Source organism: Arvicola amphibius, chromosome X (genome assembly GCF_903992535.2).
Source record: "Arvicola amphibius chromosome X, mArvAmp1.2, whole genome shotgun sequence".
Taxonomy (NCBI): Eukaryota; Metazoa; Chordata; class Mammalia; order Rodentia; family Cricetidae; genus Arvicola; species Arvicola amphibius.
Genome location: NC_052065.1, coordinates 20,016,590 through 20,026,254, shown reverse-complemented (window position 1 = coordinate 20,026,254; position 9,665 = coordinate 20,016,590).

Genomic DNA, 9,665 nt, shown 5'->3' with positions numbered 1-9,665 from the left:
TTTAGTTTTTTCTCTGTTTTTGTTTGTTTTCATTTTGTTTATCGAGACAGGGTTTCTCTGTAGCTTTGGAGCCTATCCTGGAACTAGCACTTGTAGATAAGGCTTGCTTTGAGCTCACAGAGGCTCACCTACCTCTACCTCCGGAGTTCTTTGAATAAAGGTGTGTGCCACCACTGCCCAGCTCTTGCCTAATATTTTTATAAAATTGTGTATCATCAAATCCATTCTTGAGTTGCTATTTGATTCATTAAAACTATAAACTATAGCAAAATCAAACACAACAAAAAAGTAAATAAACATATCTGATGCCATAAATAATAAATCATGAATCTGAAACAAGATATTTACGTTAACAGCACAGCTGCTTTTAAAGAAAAAATGACTAAATGGTAAAAGAACAATAATTTTGATTCAATATTTAAAGTATAAGGGGATATTAAGTTACTATTGATTTTTTCAAAGAGGTCTATAGTCAATGGCAATGTAAGAGAATGTTCATTATGTCTTTAGAGACAGCATTCAGCAGATAGGCCATAGTTTCTCTAAGGTCACAGCTAAAGCTCACACCTGAGATTGGAATCCTAACTGTGGTGGTTTGAAAACAAAATGATCCCCATATGGCTTTAGGAAGTGCCACTATTAGGAGGTATGGCTTTGTTGGAGCAGCTGTGGCTTTGTTGGAGGAAGTGGGTCACTCGGGACAGCCTTTGAAGTTTCAGATGCTCCAGCCAGGCCTAGTGTTTCTGTCTCTCTCTGTTGCCTGTGGATCCAGATGTAGAACTCTCAGCTAGTTCTCCAGTTTCATGTCTGCCTGAATGCCTCCATGCTTCCAGTCATGATGAAAGGGCAGACCATATTTTTGTTTGGAAAAGTATGGATTAGAAAAACAATTGAACACTTTAAGATGGTGAAGATGTAATTGAACATGTGAGCCATGTTCCAGCCTCAGCAAGCAGAAGAACTTGGCAGCTTTGGCCACATGACACTGGCTTTAAAATGAAGAACAGAAGGAAAGGAATTATGGAATTTCCCTTCATGACTAAGGAAAGCTGCCGAGGCAAGGCATGTGTCAGGGGTGTCTGTGCATGGAGACCTGGAGAGGACACTGTTTGAAGTTGTAAAGTTGAAGCCTGGATTACCTTGGAGACCCCAAGCTTCTGGAGATGCCTGAGTCATGGGATACCTGCTAAAGGAAGCTGCTAATGGGGAGGGGAACCAGCCCAAGAGAAAGAAGTGTGTTGCAGTCAACAAAGCTGAAAGCATTGGAGATCTGAAGAGTGTTTTGACATCAGATATGGAGTTTGCTCAGATGTTTTGTAGTTTTCTTATGTCCCCTTTTTATGTATTCTGTTTTATCACTTTGATTTTACAGGGGATTACAGTTAAGAGATTGCACGAATCTCAGAAGAGACTTTGAACTTATTGACTTTTAAACAAATTTGAAACTGTTATAGACTACGGGAACTTTTAAAATGGGACTTAATGCTACTAGCCTGTGGGGGCCATGGCAAGGAATTTGGTGGTTTGAAAGAAAATGGCTCCCATAGGCTCATTTGGAGCGGTACCATTAGGATATATTGCCTTGTGAAAGTAAGTGTGGCATTGTTGGAGGAAGTTTGTCACTGGGGCCAGGCTTTGAGGTCTCAGATGCTAAAGCTAGGCCCAGCATGTCATTCTCCCTCTGCTGCCTGTGGATCAAGATGTTGGACTCTCAATTCCATCCCTAGCACCATTTCTGTCTGAATGCTACCATGTTTTGCTCCATGATGATGATGGACTAAACTTCTCAACTGTAAGCTGCCACCTCAAATATTTCCTTTATAAGAGTTGCTGTGGTTATGGTGTAACAGCAATAGAAATCCTAATATAGATGCTGGTATCAGGACACAGATATTGTTGTGATGAGACAAACGATGGTCATGTCTCTTCAAAGCAGTAGATATCTTATTTAGACAAGGGCTCTTAGTCAGTCTCCTTCTCAGCAGTTGGACCCTACCTTTTGGTCCTTTTTATCTTTTGTGTCTGGTTTATGTCCTTTAGCATAATATTCTGTAATCCATTAATCTGAAATCTATCTTTAAGAGGTGAAACCAAGTAGGATCTTATGTCATTGGGTATATGTACTCAGAAGAGATAGTAAGACTCCAGTCCTTGCCTTTTCTTCATTTCATGTCTAGCTATGGGACAAATTGTCTTCCACCATGATGTACACATACAGTGATGCATTGGGCTGTCATGGGTACAAAATAGTGGAACCAATTTATCATGTGTTGAAACCTCCAAAGCTATATATTCTTTTTAAGTTGACTTGTGTTATAATGAAAATATGACTAAGGCAGTCGACAAATCATATTTTTATTTATTTACCTTTTTCTCTTTTTCCTTTTTTTATTAAATTATATAATTTTACAAATTTTCACCTCCTCCCCTCCTCCCATTTCTCTTCACTTCCTCCCATCCCCCCTCCCCCCTCTCCACTCCAAGGAGCAGTCAGGGTTCCCTGCCTTGTGGGAAGTCCAAGTTCCTCCCCCATCCATCCAGGTCTAGGAAGCTGAGGATCCAAACAGACTAGGTTATATAGTATAGAAATATTACTCCTTTTTTACTGTTGAGCTTGTATTCGGCTACTTTACTGTATTTAATTATTAGTTCTAGCAGTTTTGATGAAACCCTTATGATTTTAATATAAGATCATGCTACTAGCAAAGAGTCAGGGGTTGACATCATCATTTCTCATTAGGATGCTTTTTATATCTTTGATATCTTTCTTTTATATCTGCCTAATTGTTTCAGTCAGTCCTATTAATACTATATTGAAGACATGTGGCAAATGTGGGTAGCATCGCATTGTTCTGGATCATAGAGGAAATATTTTTAACTTATGTCTGTTGAATACGATCTTAGTTGTAGTTTCATATGTGGCTTTCAGTGTATTGATGATAGCTTCATTTGTTATACATTGTCTTTATTGTACTGTGGCACTTCTTTCTACTCCAAATTTATTGAGAGTTTTCAGCTTGAAAGTATGCTAAATTTTATCATAATTTCAATGTTATTTGACCATATTATTTTGTACTTTGTGTTTTTGCACTTTAACAATTATACATATGGCACCCTGTTTGCAGCTCTCATATAAATCCCTCTTGATCACTGTGCATCATCTTTTAAAATCTACTGCTGAATTTAGTTTTCTAATATATAGTAGTATTTCCATCCATAGCAATTAAATGTATAGGCCTATAGATTTCTTTTTATAACCCTGTAACTGTACCATCCTGGTAATCATGAAATCATAAAAGGAGAGCATTATGGTATATCTTAGAATTGATAAATATTTTGGTACTTGTCCATACTGTAATAAGCTATGATACACAATAAAAATATATAGCTTTGAAACTGGAAATATGTCAGAAATATTTTTGAAACTCTTGGTAGAACAAGTTTATAGGTCTTTGTACAGACAGCTATTTAAAATGCATATTAGAGGTGATTTTCATGCAATCTCACACAAAAATGAGGAACATGCTATTGGAAACTGTACAAAATGGTTCTTATTACAAAATGATAGACAACTTAGCTGAACTCTGTTACATTTAATATAAAACAAAACTTGTAAGGAATGAATGTTAGTATTCAGACATCTGCACTGAACTGTACTTGAGGTCCTCCTGACTGGGTTTGTCCTCAGCTGCAGCAACTAAGAGCCCCTCCTATGCATGTTCACTATGTTACTTTTTAAAACGTGGGCCTTGGCCATCTCCCGTTTCTTCCTTCATTTCCTTCCTTCCTTCCTTCCTTCCTTCCTTCCTTCCTTCCTTCCTTCCTTCCTTCTATCCTCCCTCCCTCTTTCCCTCCCCCCCTTTTCCTCTCCCTCTCTCTCTCCCTCCCTCCCTCCCTCCCTCTCCCTCCCTCCCTCCTTCCCTCCCTCCCTCCCTCCTTCCCTCCCTCCCTCCCTCCCTCCCTTCCCCGCTTTCTCTCTCCCTTTTTTCTCTCCTTCTCTCTCTCTTTCTGTCTCTCTCTTATCCTTTACCTCTCTTATCCTTCGAGACTGGTCTGCCCTCTACCCTCCCCCACTACCCCATTCATTTCCACCCAATAAGTCTTTGTCTTATCCACTGCTTTTTTAAATTTACAACAATGAACTTTGGCATTTATTTGAGAAAATTCCTCTTTTTAACATTATTATTACTGTTTATTAACTAATCATTATAAAAGGCTTCATTGTAACTTTTTGCATGAATGTAATATGCTTTGATGAGAATCACCTCTCCTTCATTATTGAGGGAATCACTAAGCAAAATTCTGAATATATAACCTTTATTTTTCTTACTGAAAATAACAAAATAGGAAAAAGATGAATTGAAAAAGATTGTTGTTAAAAAGGCATACAATCATAAATATTTAGAATATTCATATTGTATTTTAAAAGCATACTCTAGAAAGTATACTCTTATACCCAGATATATTTCTGTTAGATAGATATTCTTTAAATCTTTCAGAGATCTACAGAATATGTCATTTAAAAATGTTTTTAAAAAGTTAGGACTTTTCATGACAATGACACACATGTGCTCCTGGCAGCACCAGTTACTTCAAGAGGAAGATGGGCATCGAACAGGTTCCTTATAGAGTTCATTAGCCATTTGGGCAAGAAATTGCTCTTGCCTAGACTGTTTGATAGTATGTTGACTAAACTAGACATGCAGGACCCACAGAGAAACGACTGCTGAACTTGCCTAAAGGTGAGATGGTCCTTAGGGGTTCCTGCTTCATGAAAGAGTCTGCTAGACATTCTGCAGGGCATAGAAGAAAGTGACTGACAAACTGCCAGTATAGGCAGAACTGTCTTTGAAATTTCCTGCTTCATGAAAAAGTCTGCTGGATACTATGGACCAGTAGGCTGAAGATGGATGCCCCAATGGTACAGAAGGACTTTGGGTATCTGTACAGGCAGCAAGATGTCTCTGTCATTTCTAGAGTTTTGGAAGTTGCTTATAATGAACTTATTGTTTACTTAGGAAATGTTATATCCTTCTGAAGTCTTTGGAGTTTAAGAATTTATAGTTATAGTTTGCCTTAGTTATGATAAAAGACAAAGTAGATATAAATATTGTAACTGTAATTCTTGCTTGATACCTGATTTGTTATATGTAACTTTACTATGTTAAAGTTAAAACCTTTATTTTATTTAGACAGAAAAGGGGAGGTGATGTGAGAGTTCCATCTGTATGCTGTGAGTAGTATTGTTTAATAAAGTAACTGCCTTGACCATTGATAGGGCAGAACAGAGCTAGGTGGGATGACTAAACTCAATACTGGGAAAAAGAAAGGCAGAGTCAGAGAGAAGCCATGTAGCTCTGCCGGAGAAAGACACTTGAATTCTAGCCAGTAGGCCCCAGACATGTGGAGATAGACAGATTAATAGAAATGGGTTAAATTAATATGTAAGAGTAAGCCAATAAGAAGCTAGAGCTAATGGGCCAAGTGATTATTCAAGGAAGTAAATAAACAAATAAATAAATATCCAACCTCACTCTGCATGGTGTGCCTATCCATCTCAGTCTCTCCCCTGGCACGTGACTTCCTGCCTGGGACCCGGCAGGTTTCATGGCCTGTTGTGGTCTCAAGACCTGCTGCCTGCTGCCTGCTACCACTCGGGGACCTGCAGCATTGTCTCATGACCCGGTGCCCACTGCTACCACTCAGGGACCTTTAGCATTTTACTTAGACCATTAGAGTTCATAATTATTGTAGTTTCATAAGGGAGCTCACAGCTGAGTTTGAGTAGAATCTCAGGCAGGAGACTTTGAGCCTTTAGAGTCACTTTAAGACTAAACTAAGGCGTTTTGCATAATAACATGGACTCCTCGGGAGTCAGGGCAGAATGGATTTGGCATATGCTCCATGTCTCCAAATGATTTTTAAAAAATTAGCCTAATATTGGCATTAATGCAAAACAGTTGAAACCTTAAAGAGTGCGATATCATGGGAGGAGGGAGTATTATGCTCTCTAGAGTCAGGCAGTCAAGGATAACTGTGAGATGCTAGTTTCTTCCTTCTTCTGTCTTCTAGTCATCAGATGAGTGGCTTACTCCACCAAATGTTCCCATGAAAATGTACTGATTTGCTTAAGAACCAAGGCAATTGATCAAGCACTGCCATAATAGGACATGTTCACTTTACAACTTGCTGCTAGTAGAGGCAGATTAACATAGAGCATGGCAGGGCATCTGGAGAGCAGCCAGTCCCAGGCAGGGATGGTGCATTTCCCCCTGAGTGGCTGCAGCAGGACATGAGGAGAGACAATCAGATGGGCATGCCATAAGACCATTCCTTGTGTCTCCAAAGCCGGCTGATCCCAGGAAGGGAGCCTCATGGCAGGCAAGAGACAGAGACATGGATAGGCACACCATGAAGAGTAATGTTGGAAATTTAATTAGTGGGTTATAGAAAGGAAACAGAAAGGGTGTAAGGGGAGAGGGGGGAAGAGCAGAGAGAAACAGAGAGCGGGAGAGAGAGAAAAGGAAGAAGGTGAGAAGTGGGGAAAATGGAGAGAGGAAGAAGCTGCCTTATAGGGGAAGAGCCTGAAAAGAGGAGAGACACAGGATGCAAGCAGGAAGCAAGATCTGCCTGCCTCAGTGGACTGTGGAGGGAGTGGGCAGGGCTTGTCTCTTAAATGGACAGGACAGATCATTAGAGCCTTCCCTCAGCTTAATTCAACTTTCTGGGACTTACTATCTCTGAACCATTAGGAAAATCCTTTATGTCACCAATCCTACTCTTCTACTTCACAGGTAAATGTGGAGTGCTACCCAGCACATGAGATGCCTTTTTAAACCACCACAAAATTAACCGTAAGTGGAAATTACAGGTAAAGATTAAATGCAAAGTGCAGAATATCTAGAAGATACTCAAAAAACTAGGCCTCTCTGAGTTAGGCAATCTGCTTTCCATGGCAGCACCAAAACCACATTTTTGTCGACTACAAATAAGCTTCCACACACAGCTCCAACGCTCTGCACAGGGGCAGCCCACAGAGCAATGTTATCCAGAGGACTGTGCCTGGGTTCAGGGAGTATCAGGGACCACATGGGAGCTCACAGAACAAAGAATATGGCTGCATATTCCCAACTGGCCCTGGGAAGGACACACCACACATGCTCCTGCACTTCCCAGTCTGATGATGTTTTGTTCGTCTATGGTGATTGAAAGTTTTGCTGAGTGTAGTAGTCTGGGCTTGGGGCCATGGTCTCTTATTGTCTGCATAATGCTTGACCACAACCTTCTGGCTTTCATTATCTTTAATGAGAAGTCAGGTGTAATTCCGATAGGTCTGCCTTTATATGTCACTTGGCCTTTTTCCTTTGCAGCTCTTAATATTCTTTCTTTACTCTGTATGCTTAGTGTTTTGATTATTATGTGGCAAGAGGACTTTTTTTTATCCAGTCTATTTGATGTTCTGTAAATTTCTTGTATCTTCATAGGCATATCTTTCTTTAGGTTGGGAAAGCTTTCTTCTATGTTGTTGGTAAATATATTTTCTGTGCTTTAGAGTTGAACTTCTTCTCCTTCTATACCTATTATTCTTAGGTTTGGACTTTTCATGGTGTCCCATGTTTCATGGATATTTTGGATTAAGCTATTGTTAGATTTAATGTTTTCTTTGACTGATGAGTCTACTTATTTCCTCTATTGTATCTTCAGTACTTGAGATTCTATCTTCCATTTCTTGTATTCTGTTGTTTATATTTCTTTTTGTGGTTCCTAATCATTTTCTCATGATTTCTGTTTCTAAAATTCCCTTGGCTTGTGTTTTCTTTATTGTCTCTATTTCAATTTTTATGACTTGAATAGACTAGGGTGCACCTGTACCCACAGAGGTCCTGGCTCAGGCCTGCTCCCTCAGAGGTCCCAGACTGACACCCAGAATCACAAAATTACTGGCTCAGACCTAGTTTCTCAGAGTTTCCAGACTTATCCCAGACCGACAAGGGTCCTGGCTCAGGTCTACTCCCGGGAAGGTCCCCAATTCATGCCCGAACCCACAGTAGTCTCTGACTCTGACCCACTCCCTCAACAATTGCTCCCCTGTACCTGCTCCTGTAGAAATTTTTGTCTCAGATCTGCTCTGGCCCAGGTGGCTGGCTCAGTCGTGCTCTTCCAGAATTCTCTGCCTCAGTTAGAGTTACCTATTATGAGTAGAGGAGAGGAATAAACTAAGTGATAGAAGCTGGACAGGCAGTTTGGGGAAACTTACACATGCTTAGAAAGTGCTCTACACATTGAGCTATACACTCAGCCCATATTCCTGAGAATTTAAGACATAATATATGGAATCTATTTTACATTGACCTTCCGAGTCTTAGGCATATTGTTCACATTCTTTGATAATGTATAAAAACTCATAAAAGAAGTTATTAATTTTTTTACTGCTCCATTTCCTGCCAAGGACTGGGACCAGTATAAAATACATATATGATCAGTATAAATGGGAAATAACCTAAACAAAAGCATCCCTAACCATCTACTATAATTTAATTCAGGAAGTTGCAGGCAGGTTGAAGAAGAAAGACTTGGAGTAGACACATTTTGATCTGAAGAGTGTTTTAGTTTTTACCGAAGCTTTAGCTAAACATAACACAAAAGTTAAAGTAACAGAGTAGTGTAAATCCTGATAAGGTGATCAAAAGCACAGGCACGAGAAAATGCCTTGGCTGGGTGCCACCCAGCACCCACCACTAAGGAGACCTCCAAGTAGAATGTGGATATTCATTAAGTGTATGTCCCACACGAGAGACCTCTGAATCCTCCACTGCAGCTTCTTCTGAAACTGTAATGCACTGGCTGTCTTGGAAGTTTACTAATGCCTCTTCCAAACAAAGAATTTATTATTGCCTATGATAGATCTGGAAAATTTACACAAACAATTTTGGCTTAAAACGGAATACTTCAAGTTCATTCTTTGATTTCTCAAGGCATGAATAAAAACAGTAAGATCCCCTCATTGTAGACTCTAAAGAACCAGATTTCTGAAAAGTTTCCTGAAGATGCAAAAAATAATTTCATGCCATATAAGGAACATCCTTGCCTAGAAGACTAAATGTGTCCATGAACACTAACTAACAAGTGTCATGCCAAGGAAAGAGTTTCTAGAACTCGTCTACACTTATGTTAGGAGACTAAAAGACCTGTAAGCATCTAATAACTCCATACTGTGCCAGTTTTGTTGACACAGTACCTGACAAGATGATAGAAAATTATAAAGACTTCACCTTGGTAGGCCAATGGTATTCAAATGATATTGAATTATTTAACTATACTTGGGCCAAGAATTGTTATTGTTGTGACCAAAGGCCATGAAAAAGATCAACTTGGGTTGGAAATGATTTATTTCATCTCACATTCCTCATGTCACAGTCCACCACTGAGAAAATCAGGGTAGGAACCTAGCGGCAGGAGCTGATGCAGAAGTCATGGAGGGGTGATCTTTACTGACTTATTTCTAGGGGATTGCTGTGGTGGTTTGAAAGAAAATGGCCCCCAAAGGAAATGGCACTATTAGGAGGTGTGGCTTTATTGGAGGTAGTGTGTCACTGTGGGGGCCAGTTTTGAGGTCTCTTTTTCTCAAGCTTCCTTCAGTGTGACTGTCAGTGGACTTCCTGTTG